Source organism: Pinus tabuliformis, chromosome 1_2 (assembly GCF_031772625.1).
Source record: "Pinus tabuliformis cultivar Carrire ecotype Pingquan chromosome 1_2, CPIR1, whole genome shotgun sequence".
NCBI lineage: Eukaryota > Viridiplantae > Streptophyta > Pinopsida > Pinales > Pinaceae > Pinus > Pinus tabuliformis.
Window position 1 is genome coordinate 355027543 of NC_142298.1, and position 17070 is coordinate 355044612.

The 17070-nt window shown below is 40.0% G+C and overlaps 1 protein-coding gene across 2 annotated transcripts in view; it reads right to left on the reverse strand.

The window, feature by feature from the left end:
- Positions 1 to 17070, reverse strand: part of LOC149205836 (Thioredoxin family protein) — a 395762-nt gene that overhangs the window by 74750 nt on the left and 303942 nt on the right. The window lies entirely within an intron of this gene.

The window sequence follows — 17070 nt, forward strand, 5'->3', positions numbered from 1 at the left end:
TAACTAATCCGGTTGCGAATAAAAAAATGCGTGAAGCGAACAAGGAGCAGATAGATGCAGGCAGAAGGGGGACGTGGGTAGCTTAGGAAGTTGCAGATGAGGTAAAGGGAAACTGCAAATCCGAATATGGCTGCGTGAGGAGAAATGGCCAGTGTAAGGAGGGAAAAATACGCTGGTATAAAAAAAACTGACTGAGGACAGGGATGAAATCTTGGATGGATAATGCTTCGTGACTGCGGATCTGAAAATGCCTGATATCTGAAACTGAGACAGAGATCCTGCAAAAAAATAAACTGTCCTCCAGATCTTATCTCAGGCCTGTAACCTGCAAATAGAAAACAAAAACCCAGCAGATATATGCAAAGCTTTAAGGTAAAATCCTTCAAAACTAACCTAAAATCACAAAAATTCACAGCTCTAGAACAGCCAGATTTAGCAATAACAGCATTAATATTTCGAGAATATTAGAAACTTCAAATTTGCTGTGAAAAAGCGCCTAGAAAAATCTCTCATGCAAACCAGAAAAGTAAATTTAAATGATTAACCCAGGGTAAAAACTAGCTGGGCTCTGCAAGGAAAAGCTTGTGGGAGTTGGCTGGTTCAGCCTAGAACTTCCCCAAACGCCCACTGTTTTTTTTTAGTAATGGTTTCCTGCACACCTCACTTCAACCATCAGTAAAGAGAGAGAAAATAATACTAGTTTTCAGAAAGCAATGGAGATACATGCCATTACTCCAGAAACCCTAATACCATTCAAACCCTAGCAAGTGAACAAGATACCTGTGCTCACAATACTCTACAATAAGCTATTATTAATGGCTGAAAAAAACAAAATATGCAGAAAATAAAATAGCTCACAGCACTTCCAGAGAGTAACACCAGCAAGATTTGAACCCCAAAGTCTTCTTTTATTAACCAAAAACAGATTACAAGAGAGCTTCTTCAACACAAGACTCACAAATCCAATGATCTCAAATGACCCCTAGCACCCTATTTAAAGGAAATGATCCCAATGGCTAGTTCGAGTAATCCATGTCGAAATGATCTCGACCGTCGATGAGGATCAAGACATCTCTTAATCTCATCCGTCGAATTTGATAATTCATTAAAAAATGAAATTTTGCATGTATTTACTCAAAATATTATTATTTTATTATTTTTTAGGGTTTTGCTTTATTTTATAATTTTTTATTATTTTTCATTTTTTTATTTTTTTATTTATTATTTTATTTTTCAGTTATTTATTTATTTTTTAATTTTTTTAATTTTTAATTCATTTTTAAATGGATCCTCGAACTTAGCCTTTGGAAAAATCACCTAGAACCTAGGACTTAGGACTCATGAGGGGATTTAAAACATTTTCCAACCCTCAAGACACTTTACATCATGACTTTTACAGTTTTACATCTTAAGGGGAAAAACCCATTTAGCATAGACCCTCATAAACCACCCAGTTCTGCGACACCATTATAATCTAGCAGATTAACACACTAGGATTCTCCTAAGATTCTAGTGACAAAATCCATCCCGGCTTTGGGGTTAGGCTGAAGGAAAACTCTGCCGATCATGGATCGGTGAGACGAAAAACCTTCCGGGACGTAGATTATCACTTAGAAAATTAGGTCCACCTAGGCAATTTACAGACATGACTCATATCTGCTATGATTATTTACAATTTATACATGCAGACTGGGTTTACAACATAAATTGATCAAGCTGTTGATGACTGGAGGATGGCACGGTCATGTCGATCAAGCGCTACCCCTTTTTGCAAAGAAAAAGGGGGTGTACTGCTATGGGCAGTTGACCGGTAGTGGTCAACAGGGTGAATCAACACAGATAGTTGTGTACATTCGAAATAGAAGTCCTCATAAAGTTCTAGAAGGTATGACTCTTGAAGAAGATTTTTCTAAAAGGAAGCCAAAGCTTGGTCACATGAGGATCTATGGTTATCTTGTATATATTCATGTTCCTAAGGATGAGAGGAACAAGCTTGTGCCTTCAAGAAACGAAGGCATATTTGTTGGATACAACAAATCATTGAAGGCTTACAAGGTATACATTCTAGAGTATCAACAAATAGAGGTCAGCCAAGATGTCACCTTCGACAAGAAAGTGGCATATTGGAAGTGTAAAGAAGTCTCTGTAGATTCCTTGGATGAATTCACGCAGGATGCCTCATGGGAGGGGCATTTGAGTTCTACGGAATGTACCAGAAGGCCAAAAGGGCCTCAAGATCCAACAGAACCAGTCATAGTTCCATAGATCAAGAAGAGACTAGCATGGCTTAGATCCACATTAGAAGAGGAAGAAGGACATGCAGCTTCAGATGGCACATCTAGAGAGGTGAAGAAACCTAAGAGGTTCTCAAGCTATGCAACTTTCACAACAAACTCACTGATGAAGAACCTTCCACATATGAACAAGCAGCTAGTCAATAGGTATGGAAGGAAGCGATGAATGAAGAGTACCAATCGATCATGAAGAATGATGTTTGAGAGATTGTGCTAAGACAAGAAGGGAAGTCAGTGGTGACTTCCAAGTGGATATACAAGTCTAAGCATGTTGCAGATGGTAGTATTGACAAATACAAGGTGTGGTTCATGGCTAGAGGATTCTCCCAGAAAGAGGGAGAAGACTATGATGAGACCTTTGCTCTAGTTGTCAAGTACACCTCTATTAGATCCATCATTTCTCTTACTACTTCGTTGGGATGGAAATTGCACCGGATTGATGTGAAGATTGCTTTCCTCAATGGTGTAATTAACGAAGAGGTGTACATATAGCAACCTCAAGGCTTTGAGGTATATGGAAAGGAATCTCATGTTTACAGATTGAAGAAGGCCTTGTATGGACTCAAGCAAGCTCCAAGAGCTTGATATGCTCATATTGACATCTATTTGAAGAGACTAGGATTTACTAAGAGCGAAGCCGATCCAAACCTTTACTTTAAGGTTGTGAAGAATACACTTGTGATTTTACTATTATATATTGATGACTTGTTTTGACAAGTGTCGAGCCTCTTATCATTCAGTGCAAGAAGCAGTTGGATTTTGTAGTGACCATGTGTAAAGCCCATAATTTCGAAATACAGCAAACATGCAAATACTCATAAGCTGGAGAACAGAATGCAAAAAAAAGGAATCTGTACATACCTGAACTGCTAGCTGGTTGCTGATTCTGCTATTGAACTGGCGATCCCGCTGCTGGTGATGCCGTGGCTGTTTTGACCCAATTTTCGAGAGGCCAATACCACCCAACCAGACTGAGCAACCTAGCCGCTCAATCCAGAAAGCTCTCCACAGAGGCTCTCTGTCCCTCCGTGCCCAGAACCCCAGACCACTTAAAGCTCTTCAATTGGTAAATCCCTTCTCCCGGCTTCCTGCTGATGAATTTATCCTTCTCGTTCTCTGCTGCCCCTCTCTGGTTTTTCCCCCCTTCTCTCGGTTCAGGCCTCTGCTATTTATTTACCGGCTTGGCGGTGGCCGCCCTCCCACTTGCAGCCACCGCCTTCCACGCATTGAAGGCTCTCAGATATTTCTCACTGTCCTCTGCGCTCTGCAATAAGTATTCAACTGGTTCTGGCGCGTCATTATTAATGGACTGGTATATAGATAGATTTCTTTAGGTCAGCTTATATTTATGTTTACAAACATTTCCTGTATACGTTATAAAGTTTTATAACTGATACCTTTTTTTATAACTTACATTATAAATGTTATAAAGTTTTATAACTGATATCTTTTATAATTTACATTATAAATGTTATAAAGTTTAAATGACATATTTTATAACGTTTCTTTATATATGTTATAAGGTTTAATGATATGTTTTGTAAATTCATATTATAAAGTCTAATTATATACTTTATAAAATTTAATATATATATATATATATATATATATATACATTTATAAAGTTTAAAGTTTAAAATTTTATTAATGGGTTGTTACATACATTCCCCCTTCTGAAAACTTCGTCCCGAAGTTAGAGCTTTAGGTTCAAGGTTTTAATGGACATGCCCTTTTCTATCCAGGTCCCCAAGCTATTCAAACTCATCCTATCCTCCCTAATCTCTTCTGCTCCCATCCTATCCGTCCTCTACTAGAGTATGCCATGGCATCAATTTACTGACCTAACCATTCATAACACGAAGGTAACAGCGTCGGCTATACCGACCTGATTCCCAGTAGGCATCCGGCAGTCATCATCACACGTCTAGGGGAGCGTGACTCGCACAGTCCTCCCATGACTCTAGGATTCGGAGGATAAACGGTGGGTAACACCTCCACCCCTCCAGTAGAATTAGGGCTACTACCCTATCATAGAATCACTTTGAGCTTTAACTGATCTGAGGTTTTGTCATCACGTGGCCATCTCGAAAATTGGATCAATTATCTGCAATCATAGTTTATCTGCAATCTTACACTTACCCAGGTATTTGTAAAATGTGCATCAGCATATTCGAAATAACTTATGTATTATTTACATATGATACTACAACATAACATAATTTTGTCATTTTCTATGCATGTATTCTGACTTTTCTTTAGGATGTATTCACTTCATGTCTTCCATTTCAGTTGTTCATCTTTGACATGCATAAATAAAACTGATTTATGTTGTTTTCAATTTCTACCAGAAGTAAAATCATTTAACGGCCTTAACTTTACTTCAACATTTATAATTTAGTAAAATAATCACATATATTGTTTTGGTATTCATGTACCAGCAGGAATTAAACACATATTATTTTGGTATCCATGTACCAGCAGGAATTTAAACATATATTATTCCACAAAGTTTCATGTTTATCACTAATCATTCAAATGTTTTTGGGTCTCTGACAATGGTGAAGTAAATATATACTAAACATAGTGTAAAGTTCTTCAAAATGGACATAAACTAGGGTATCTCTGACATATGTCTTCTGTATTCTCCCAAGTTGTTGATCCAGGACTATACTTGTCCCACTGGACCTTAACTTGGTCCACCAGGCGGTTCCTCAGCTGTCGAACTCTACGTTCTAGTATACGTAACGGTTCGACCGTTATGACTCCCTCGTCCGATACCTGCAATTCTTTCCACTGGATGTTATGAGATAGATCAACTACATAATGTCTTAATACAGAAACATGAAATACATTATGAATTCTATGCAGGTGAGGTGGCAGGGCAAGACGGTAGGCAACAGGTCCAATTCTTTCCACGACTTTAAACGGTCCTATAAATCGGGGTGACAACTTTGTCCCTTTTCCGAATCGAATAGTACTTTTATTTGGTTTGATGCGGACGAAGACCTGGTCCCCTACCTCATAATTCCTATCAGATCGGTGAGCATCAGCATAACTCTTTTGTCTATCCTGTGCTTCCTTTAATCGCTGTCTAATCTGGCTGACCTGCGCTTCCATGTCATGGATTAATTCTGGTCCTATTATCACTCGATCTTCTAACCTGTCCCAACTTAACGGTGTTCTGCACGGTCTGCCATATAAAGCTTCAAATGGAGGCATCCCAATCGAACTGTGGTAACTGTTGTTGTATGCGAATTCAACCAAGGGTAAATACTTTTCCCAGTGTGATTGTTGATCCATTACATACATTCGCAACATGTCTTCAAGTACTTGATTTACTCTTTCAGTTTGACCATCAGTCTCAGGATGGTAAGCAGTGCTTAAATTTAGCTGAGTACCTAAGGCTGTCTGCAGGCACGTCCAGAATCTGGAAGTGAATCGCGAATCTCTATCGGATATAATCTTCTTAGGTACTCCATGAAATCTGATAATTTCATTTATGAATACTCGAGCCACGTCAGCAACATCATAAGTATCTCTTACCGGAATAAAATGGGCGCTTTTTGTTAATTTATCCACCACTACCAAAACGGCATTGTGTCTTTGAGAAGTAAGAGGTAGCCCTGTGATGAAATCCATAGAGATGGTCTCCCATTTAGACATAGGAATGTCGTGGCGTTGTAAGAGGCCCACTGGGTGACAATGATCTGCCTTTACTTGCTGACATTCCATACATTTTGCAACAAATTGAGTGATATCACGCTTCATGCCTGCCCAAAAGAAGAGTTTCTTGGTATCCGCATACATTTTCCCTACTCCAGGATGAGCACAATATACTGCTTTGTAAGCTTCCTTAAGGATAGTATCTCGAAGATCTTTATCATCAGGAATGTACATCCTGCCATGGAATCGTAAGATCCCATCGCTTTCTAATTCATAACCCTCAAACTTAGATTCTTTTGTCTTAATTCCCTCAAGACTTGCCCTCACCTTTAAATACCAGTTGTCTTTTATAAGACGGTCTAGTACTCGTTGTCTTAAGTCCACTTTAATGGGTATGAGAGAAAATATCCGGGGTCTCCTGCTTAAGGCATCGGCTACTACATTTTCTTTTCCCTTAATATATGATATTCCGAAGTCATATTCACTTAGGAATTCACTCCATCGCCTTTGCCTGGCATTTAAGTCTCTTTGGGTGAACAAATATTGTAGACTTTGATGGTCGCTTTTAAGTGTAAAATTTCGTCCCACCAGATAGTGTCTCCAGATCTTTAAGGCTAGCATTACAGCGGCCAATTCTAAATCGTGAGTAGCATAGAGTTCTTCATGAGGCTTTAGCTTTCTGGAAGCATAAGCTATCACTCCCTTATCCTACATCAATACTGCACCCAGCCCTTGCTTGGATGCATCAGTACATACCGTAAAGTCTTTGCCCATATCAGGGACTCTTAGGATTGGTGCACTGGTGAGTAGTCTTTTGAGCTCAGAGAATGCTTTATTACATTCCTCGGTCCACTCATACTTAACACCTTTACGTTGAAGGGTTGTGATTGGCTTTGCGATTTTGGAGAATCCCTCCACAAATCTCCGGTAATAACCTGCTAAACCCATAAAGCTTCAAATCTCATGAGCATTTTTCGGTATTGGCCATTCCATGATCGCCTTTACCTTCTTAGGATCTACTGAAATCCCTTCACCTGATATGATGTGACCCAAATAATGAATCTTTTCCTGAAAAAAAGAACACTTGGATAGTTTTCCATATAACTGACGTTCTCTAAGGCAGGCCAATACTAGCCGCAAATGCTCTTCATGCTCTTCTTCATTCTTGGAATAGATGAAAATGTCATCTAAAAAGACTTGTACAAATTTATCAAGATACTGACGAAAAACACTGTTCATAAGATTCATGAATACGGCTGGCGCATTTGTTAACCCAAATGGTACCACAGTAAATTCATAGTGCCCAAAACGTGTCCGGAATGCAGTCTTAGAGATATCATTTTCAGAAATCCTTAGCTGATGATACCCTGATCGAAGGTCAATTTTTGAAAAGACAGCAGCTCCTTTCATTTGATCGAAAAGATCATCGATTCGCGGCATAGGGTATTGATTCTTTACTGTAGCTCGATTCAAGTCTCGATAGTCTATGCATAATCTTAAGGATCCATCTTTCTTCTTCACAAAAATTACAGGAGCGCCCCAAGGTGAGGTACTGGGCCGAATAAGCCCTATATCGAGTAGTTCCTTCAACTGGATTTGCAATTCCTGAAGTTCTGGAGCTGTCATTCTATAAGGCGTTTTAGAGATTGGTTGGGTACCTGGCTTTAATTCAATAGTGAGATCCAATTCTCTTACCGGGGGTAATCCAGGTAGTTCCTTTGGAAATACATACGGGAACTCGGCTAACACCGGATATTGTTCTAAGAATGGTCCCTTTTCCTGGCTTACTTCGTGAATTGCATAAGCCTGACAACCCTTTCTTAAACAACGCTTCACCTGCATTGCCGAAATGTAGCGCAAGGAAACTTCCCTCTTGATTCCTTGAATTTGGATTACTTCTCCCTCATCATTTAAGCCCAAAATCCTTTTTCCATAACAATCTACCCAAGCTTGGTGAGCTTCCAGCCAGTCCATACCTATGATAAGATCATACATCCCTAAGGCTGTGACAGACTCTTAGTTTAGTCGAACAGACCCCTAGGTCAATTTTGCATTGATCCACACTCAAGCCCACGGTTTGGAGTTCTCCTGAGGCCATTTCCACTTGGTGGAAATCATTTTGTCTACGAGCTGCCAACCCACATTTGTTTAATGCATATGACGAAATGAAACTATCTGTGGCACCAGTATCAAATAAGATTTTGAGTTTCACACCATTGATAATACCTGAAGATTCCACTACAGTGGATTGATGGGCTGCTTGGTCGTGGTTGACTACTGCATGAATTCTATGGTTACTTCGATTGGCTGATATCGGCTCCTTCCCAGTCCTTTGCAATATATCCGATGACGCTTCTGGGCAGTTACGCTGGAAATGCGGCCCCCCACATCCCCAACAATTGAGCTGCGCTGATCCTCTTGAATCAAGGTGTGAATTTCTAGAGAACGAGCCGCGTCCTCCCATGTTGATTCCTCTCGCACTCCTTCCTCTACCGGTAGTCCCTCGCGATGCCCATGGTCTAGTGTTGGACGATTCCGCAGCTATAGTGTTTACAGCCATGGGAACTCTTGTCCCCATACTTGGGGTAAACCTGTTACCGTAAGGTGGCCTCAAGCTACCTCCTCTGAAAACGTTCCGGGGAGCCTTCCCTGGAAACCCTGATTGAAAAGGCCCTGCTGGCCCCATATCCTTTTTGATTCCAAGGTGCTCCTCTGCATAACGGCTACATTCGACTGCCTCGGCTACAGATGATGGTTTCCACATACTTACCAAGGCTCTGATGCGAGGGTTTATCCCAAATATGAAGCGTTCAGCTTGACGTTCATCAGAGTCTAAGTAGGGAATGTATTTACCAGCTCCATAAACCTTATTTCGTACTCTTCCACCGTTTTACCTCCCTGGATTAGTGTATGAAAGGCTCTGGCTTGCTGTTGTTGAAAGTATGGAGGTAAATACTTCGCGCGGAACCTTTCCTCAAACAGATCCCAAGGAACGTTATCTGATGTAAGGTGTAGCTGCTTTTCCAGGTTTCCCCACCAAATCAAGGCACTTTCCTTTAGTTGAAACACGGCAATTTTTGCTTTTGCTGAAGGTGAATATTCTCTTAACCTGAAGCACCGGTTCATTCCTTCCAACCATGCCTCAGTGCGTTCACCAGCTCGACCTCCCGAAAATTCTGGGAGTCTAATTTTCTGAAGCTCTCTAGAGATGTCTTCTCTCGATCTTCTCGGCTCCAAATTATTTGGTTCCGCTGAACTGGTGGCTACATGCTAAAATTCCTCTTTGTTTTTAGCCTTAGTTGATTCCTTTAATGTCTCCAATAAGGCTTCCAAAGAGTTCATTATCACAGTCAACTCTGGCGCTGGAGCGTTTGATGACAACGGTTGCCTTGGTGGTGACGAAGGTGATGGGGTTGATGATGGCGATGGTGGCGGCATTAATGGTGATGATGCCGCCTGGTCACGACGTCGTCGCTCATACGTCTTTACCATAGTAATGGTCCCTGAACACGAAAATAAAATTTATATACAATATATAAAATGAGGCGGATAACTGAATTTTAACACACAATTTTCTTTGCAACATCACATTTATAAACGGGTATAGTTTTGCTATTTTTACCCGCTAGGCGGATCTTACTGGTACCGAGGTCAAGGAGGGTGGTCTCGCGACCTCCTTGTCCTAATGCAGGGTATTCTATCCTAATATGAATAATGCAGAAGTTTATCAGCTCCAAAGGTAAGACATCTAAGGTTTATTTACCTAACAATATCCACAAAATGAAAATGTTAGATGTCTCGATCACAAGGTACATCGGTAACATACCCGTCATACCTCAACCTGACTATTACATTTAAGGGGTCATATATATTTATGTCCCGAATATATTACTGGGATGAGGATTTAATCCATAAAAGGAGGATTGTTTCCTTTCCATACTAGTCTAAAACCTAGGAAGGAAAATGATGTGTTCAGTAAGGTCCATGTTTCATTATGACAGACGCAGAATTTTCGCCTTCTTATTCTGATCTAGAATTCACTGATAACTCTGCATAGTCTATTGTGTAGAAATACTTAATAAAATTTGTTATATAATTATGAATAATGTACATTTTCCACAAACAGAATTTGGAAAATCTCTTACTATGTAGAATAGGTCTATATGGTTGAATGGCCCAATACAAGTCCCCCGCGCAACCTGTGTTACGATGAGACTGAGTATTGGTTTGGATTTTATGGTCCTTTAACCTCCCTCCTGCTTGAGGACGGCCATTTACCACTGATTAATACCAGTATATTATCAACTGGTTTTAAGAATGGATTATTATCAATAAGTTTTGGTCATATACTTTTAACATTTTGTTTATAGCATTGTTTACATAGTACATTTTCTATGTAAGAGGTATATTTTAAAACCAAAATAAAACACATTCATAGGTAAGCATTGACAGATTGAGAGCTCTTTCTTGATTCTATGCTGCTTGGTCGTAATAAGGTCACTAGAAAGGCGCATATGCCACCAAGATCACATCATTACAATTCAGCTGCGCCATCGCATTGGTCAATTCAATATTTCAAAACCCAAAGTCCTTTCTACAATTCAGGGGTGATTATTTCACTTCAAACTGCTCTGCTATCCCTGGGTTTGCAGTAAAAATGCATAGGCGCACGCAGAGATATGCTTTCTAATATGCTAAATAATCATTATATTTTTACTAATTGAATTTTCATGAGAATTAGTGAATGAGTTTCAGGCTGCTTGATAGGGCAGCTGAAATTATTGTGCAATAGCCTAAAGAAACCTATACAAATACATCATTAACATGTGCAGTCCCTGTCTAATCTTAATAAACACAAATATGATACGGAATCTAGAATTTGGAGTGTCTAAAATTAAAATGATTGTGAAAAAGGAAATAAGTTACGTAGGAAGTACTGGCATAACTATAGGAAACTGTTATGAAATGCATTCGAATATTTTACTGACATGTTTGGACTCAAATTTATGTTCCTGAATAGTTTTCACAGAGGGAGTAAATCACGAATCGGGATTATGTAATTTGATAACATTAAAACATGCAGGAAATTGTTTTCTCAACCTGGGCTTTCTATATATATATATATATATATATAATCATTTTAGACATAGTAGGCATAATTTACTGAGCTCTTTTGGTGCTTATAACATGCAGATTCAGCACAAAATATTCACGCATATTCCAAATACTTTGCACGATCCCCTTTGCGAGAGACAAGAGGTATTCAAGGTTTTGTTTTAACAGATAATAGAGAGAACACGTCGACAAAGATTGGTTCTTCTAGTGCCAGTCGCTTATCACAGGCTGAGATTGAAATTGGGCATCACAGTTCGTACCAGAATCTTTGTGATATCGAAACACCAGCGCGAACAGTAGTTGCCATTGGGTCGGGCCAACTTCCGCATGGTTCACCAGATTTTGGAAATCCGGCAACTGGATATCCCGTACTAAATTTCGAATCGACTTATTAACCTTCGATTTATTTTTATTATTTTATTTTTCTCGCCCAATTCGGCGAATTTGGTAATAAAGACCCGTATAAATAAAAAAAAATTCGGTTTTCAAAACTTATTTATATACTGCGTATTTAGGAAATTGGTATCCTGTAAGATCCCTCTTCGTAACCCATATTGCCCTCGTCAATATAAATGAATTTACTGAAATGGTCCGCGTGTAATAATTTGGAACTTCTGAACTGATAGCATATAACAAATTCAATCAAAAAAAAAAATTCCAAATTATTCTTTCAAATAACGCAGCTTCAGCTGGACATAAAATTGCTCGAGTCAGAGTATAGAACTACAATTTCACAGGCAGATACTCAGAATTCAGGGCAAAACCGTATGGCATATTAGAATTAAGGAAATGGCTCGAACTCAATTCAACTGCGAGCGAACTTAAGAGCAACGGCTACCTATCGCCTTCAATTACCGTTCTACAAGCTTTGGTAAATCACAGGAAACCAAAGAATTTAATCTAAGATGATCTAGGAACAAAATGCAGAGGTAAGTTGACATATTCGAGCTTACGCTTTAACATATACAGCCTCCTCAGCTGTCCTTAAATTTAGGTTTTGGTTAAAGGAACGAATTGGCTGAAAATGTCGTTAACTTCTACATTTTTTTGTGCTTACGATCAAAGAAAAAAACCGCTACCAACAATCAATTTCATTCTTCCTAACCAAGAACAACAAATCGTGGCCCGTAAGGTCGAAAAGGGTTTGAACAACACCCTCTGATACCATCTGCAGTGACCATGTGTAAAGCCCATAATTTCGAAATACAGCAAACATGCAAATACTCATAAGCTGCAGTACAGAATGCAAAAAAAAGGAATCTGTACATACCTGAACTGCTAGCTGGTTGCTGATTCTGCTATTGAACTGGCGATCCCGCTGCTGGTGATGCCGTGGCTGTTTTGACCCAATTTTCGAGAGGCCAATACCACCCAACCAGACTGAGCAACCTAGCCGCTCAATCCAGAAAGCTCTCCACAGAGGCTCTCTGTCCCTCCGTGCCCAGAACCCCAGACCACTCAAAGCTCTTCAATTGGTAAATCCCTTCTCCCGGCTTCCTGCTGATGAATTTATCCTTCTCGTTCTCTGCTGCCCCTCTCTGGTTTTTCCCCCCTTCTCTCGGTTCAGGCCTCTGCTATTTATTTACCGGCTTGGCGGTGGCCGCCCTCCCACTTGCAGCCACCGCCTTCCACGCATTGAAGGCTTTCAGATATTTCTCACTGTCCTCTGCGCTCTGCAATAAGTATTCAACTGGTTCCGGCGCGTCATTATTAATGGACTGGTATATAGATAGATTTCTTTAAGTCAGCTTATTTTTATGTTTACAAACATTTCCTGTATACGTTATAAAGTTTTATAACTGATACCTTTTTTTATAACTTACATTATAAATGTTATAAAGTTTTATAACTGATATCTTTTATAATTTACATTATAAATGTTATAAAGTTTAAATGACATATTTTATAACGTTTAAATTATATCTGTTATAAAGTTAAGTGATATATTTTATAACATTTCTTTATATATGTTATAAGGTTTAATGATATGTTTTGTAAATTCATATTATAAAGTCTAATTATATACTTTATAAAATTTAATATATATATATATATATATATAGATATAGATATACATTTATAAAGTTTAAAGTTTAAAATTTTATTAATAGGTTGTTACAGATTTTGAGTTCGATATGAAGGATCTCGAGTTGATGCACTTTGGGATTAGAAGTATGATAGAAACCTAACGAAGTCTTCCTTGGTCAAGGAAATATGTGTTAGAGATCTTTCAAATATTTGGTATGATGGATTGTAAATACATGGCGACTCCCATGGTGACTAACTTGAAGAAGTTAAGAGGCTCTAACTCCATATTGGTAGATCCATCTATGTACTGGTGGCTAATTGGTTCATTGAAGTATTTGGTTAACACCAGATTGGACATATGCTTTGTTGTGAACACATTGAGCCAGTTCTAGGTTGAACCGAGACATGAGCATTGGATTGCAGCAAAGCACATTTTGAGATATTTGCGTGGTATAGTGAATTATGGCTTGATATTTGTTGCAAACAAGAATGTACAGCTTCAGGGATATACAAATGTTGATTGGGCAAGAAGTGTTAAAGATAGGAAGAGTACCTTGGGAGTACGCTTTAGTTTGGGATCTACTATGATATCGTGGATGAGTAGGAAGCAAAGGTCTATTTTACTCAGCACTACTAAAGCAAAGTACATCGCAGCCAATGAGGCTTGCATCAAAGCAATATCGATCCAGAAGTTCTTGCAGGATTGTTCGGCCAAGGGTTGGAACCGGTGGTGATACACTTCAATAATCAAAGTTGTGTGAAACTTTCATAGAATCCTATGTTCCATGATAGGTTGAAGCATATTGAGATCAAGTACCACTACATCCGTGACATGGTGCAGAGGAGAGAAATAAGGCTCGAGTACATCTCCACCGATAAGCAGACAGTTGATGTTTTGACGAAGTCGTTGCCGCAAGACAAGTTCGTGTACTTCAGAGACAAGTTGGGGCTCGTGGAGATTACCCCTCTCATTGAGAGGGAGTGTTGATATGTTTGCAGCATGGATGGACATTCTCTTGAAAGGGATAATGGGTCCAAGAGACCAAAAGGGCTCAATAGGCAGTGTTGAGTGAGTGTCTCTTGGAGGACCCTGATCACACACTCGAAATGGTGGAGTGATGTCCTGGACTCTAATCACACACCAGGCATGGTGGAGTTAGGTTCTTCAACATCTGGACCTTGATCACACACTGGGAAGGGTGGAGTGAGGTCCTCGACCATGATCACACACCAGGCATGGTGGAGTGAGATCCTTTCAGCATTTAGACCCAATCACCAACCAGGAACGGGTTGAGTGAGGTCTTGGCCCCGCTCACCAAGAAGGGTGAGTGAGTGCTTGCTCATTGAGGGTCTCAGCATTATGCCCTATTTAGAGGTCATGGGATTTGAGGACCAATCACTCTGGAGGAGTGAGTCCTAATATGTTGGTGACATTGCCATCGGTTTGGTACCACCCTAGATATGGCCACAAGAGGACAATGTTTGTCAATATTATTATTTTATTAAGTATGCACAATGTTTAGACAAGCCTCATGCATGAGAGTTATCAAAATGAAAACAATTCATTTTTATGAAACATTCACATTTGACAACATTAGCTGTGAGAAGAAATATTAGAAGGGAAAAGTAGTGATAAGTGCAAAACTTTAGTTGCTAAAATATACACATTATCAAGTGGCTTCCCATAAAAAGGGATGAACGTGATGCACTGTTGGCTAGTCAAAGGAAGATTTTACTCATAGAGATTCTTCCAAGTTACTAATCAACAGTTCTACAGGCCTTTAAAGCTAATATCAATATTAGAAAGTGATGAGTCTAGAACAAAAGCCAGCTCCTGAATAAGCAGTAAGAAATAGAAGCAAACCATAGGTTTGGTAAACTAAGAACATACATAAAATAATGAAAGAAGCACAACTCAGCTTATAAATAAGAAGACCAAGGAATAGAATTAATTCCTAGTAGGATGAAAAAATGGCTCTGGAGAATGTGGTGGACGTGGCAGAGAATGGTAAGGGAAACGGTGCTACAGCTAAGCTACAGACACTCTCTATTCTGAAACCCCATCATCATCTCAAGCGTAAGGATGACCAAGAGCTCCCTCTCATCCTTCACACCCATTTGAAGTTCGTTGATGTCGAGGTTATGGTCTATGATGAGACCGAGGAGGCTAGTGCAGAAGTGAATTTGCCGATGGCCCATAAGGGCACCTCAGTGATTCTCCATTTGGAGACAGATGACGTTGATACGGCATTTAAACTAGCAGTGGAGGCCAGGGTAACTGTTACTGAAGAGGTTGTGGAACATCCTTGGGGTCAACGATACGGAAAGGGAAAGGGAGCAAGTTCATTCAAATCCCACATCCATCGCAGGAAGGGACCTGCTCGTTTCAGAAGCCTCGACTTTGGTGAGCGCAAGGGCTTTATCAGGGGAAATGACACGAGCGTCATACACAATCCTAGCCGCGGCCCGCCTCTCAGAAAGGTGATCCTCAGACACTCATTGTTCCCGGGACATTTTGTTTACTACGGAAATATTTTGGTAATGGGTAACGTGCTGCCCTTGTGGTCAATTCCAGAGGAAGCCTTTATCTGCATCGCAGAACAAAATGTCGACCATCGGGGCTCATTTGCTAGGGTTTCTGGAGACCCTCGGAGCTATGCGAACAGTAGAAAGGAGCCTGTGGAAACCACAATGAGGAAAAAAGCACGACTAATAGGATTTTGCCCAACAGAGCATCAGGAACAACCCTGCCGGGACCAGATCTCGCCCCCTCAGATAGAACCAGAACCGGAATCGCTGGTAAGCCCTCTTCCTTTTCAAGTTTTTATAAAAACCCCATCTGGGAGGACACATCTGGCCTGGGTACAGATCACCAAATCAGTACTGCTTTTGAAGAACAGCATCTATCAACACACTGGTTACCCTACAGGATCACAGGTTTTAATTTTTGGAGGCAGAGTACTCCAAGACTACAAAACCCTTATGGATTACAAAATCCTACCTGAGTCTACCATCACTCTCAACCTACGGCTGAGGGGAGGTGGGGCAGACCATCACAAAACGAATCCCTCAGGCAATGGCATAGGTAGCAGCACAGCAAAAACCCCAGAAACACATCAAAAACAAAAAAAATGCAGGGTTATCCTTCAAAGACATTCTTGAAGGAAACAAACCAGCCACAAACACAACAAAACAAGTTGGCTCAGCACCCGCCCCATACATTGTGGAACAACTGAGCTACACCCCAGAAATAAATATGGATATACCAGAAACAGACGAGTGCTATTCTACATTCAAAAAACAAGTAGAAATCTGCAAATTCAATTGTTTCTGGCCCAAGTCTATGGACCTACTCCTTTGGATTTTTAGAACCTGGATCGATACATGTGACATTCGGCTTTGTGCCAAAGGCTTCTTCATTGTAAAATTTCATACAGTAGAGAAAAGGGACATCATTATGAGGGCAGGACCATGGTTTATGAGATCCATAGGTCTCTTCATGACTCCATGGTTCCCAGAATTTGATCCAAACACAATGGTTGTATCTTGGATGCTGATCTGGGTTCGTCTTCACAACCTATCACTACACTTCTAGAGCCCTCAAGTCCTAACTACTATAGGCAACACCATTGGGCGATTCATTAAAATGGATACAGAAAGAACAGAGGAAGGAATTTATACATTCGCACGCATGTGTGTGGAAGTAGACCTCAGTAAAGGGTTGCCAGACCAAATACAACTCAAGTATAAACAAAGCTGCTGGACACAGATACTAGATTATGAAAATACTGCATTCAGATGCAGAATTTGTCACCAAACAGGGCATCTTTAAAACACATGCCTAGAAGCCAGAAAAGATAAGCGTAGGAAGAAGAAAGCAAGAAAACAGCCCAAGGGATGGCAATTCCCTCCACCAACCCCTGAAGATGTCCCTGTTGAGGAAGAAGAAACAGAAAAGGAACATCACACT